Source organism: Populus euphratica, unplaced genomic scaffold (genome assembly GCF_000495115.2).
Source record: "Populus euphratica unplaced genomic scaffold, PopEup_1.0 scaffold42.1, whole genome shotgun sequence".
In the NCBI taxonomy this organism is placed as follows: Eukaryota; Viridiplantae; Streptophyta; class Magnoliopsida; order Malpighiales; family Salicaceae; genus Populus; species Populus euphratica.
The window spans coordinates 617,917-618,349 of record NW_011499903.1 but is presented as its reverse complement, the minus strand read 5'-3'; positions in this window follow the sequence as shown (position 1 = coordinate 618,349).

Below are 433 nucleotides of genomic sequence, written 5' to 3'. Positions count from 1 at the left end.
TTTTATAAATTGGTCATCTAAGAAAGCCGTAAAAAGCTTAGATTGGATTTGAGTATTTATTTATGAATATTTATGTCTTTTGATTTTATTCTTGTGTTTTGTTATTTCTTATATTTGTTTAAGTGTGTTTTAGGTTTGTCAGCATTTATTATTTCAGGTGATGTCTTCCATACTCTATCTTTTTACATTAGAACATTGAGGACAATGTCTCATTTTGGTTGGAGGGAAAGGGTAGTAGCTTTTCAAAAAAATAAAAAAAAACCAACTGTGTTTTCTATTTCATAAAGCATGTGCAAAATTATTGTTACTAGGATGACAGAGTAAATGAGCTCTTTTGTTAAAATGACTCTTGAGATGCATCTTAGTAACCATTCTTAACAAGGTCTATTATAATACTTCCTGAAATATTCAGGTTTACAAACTCTCGCATTAT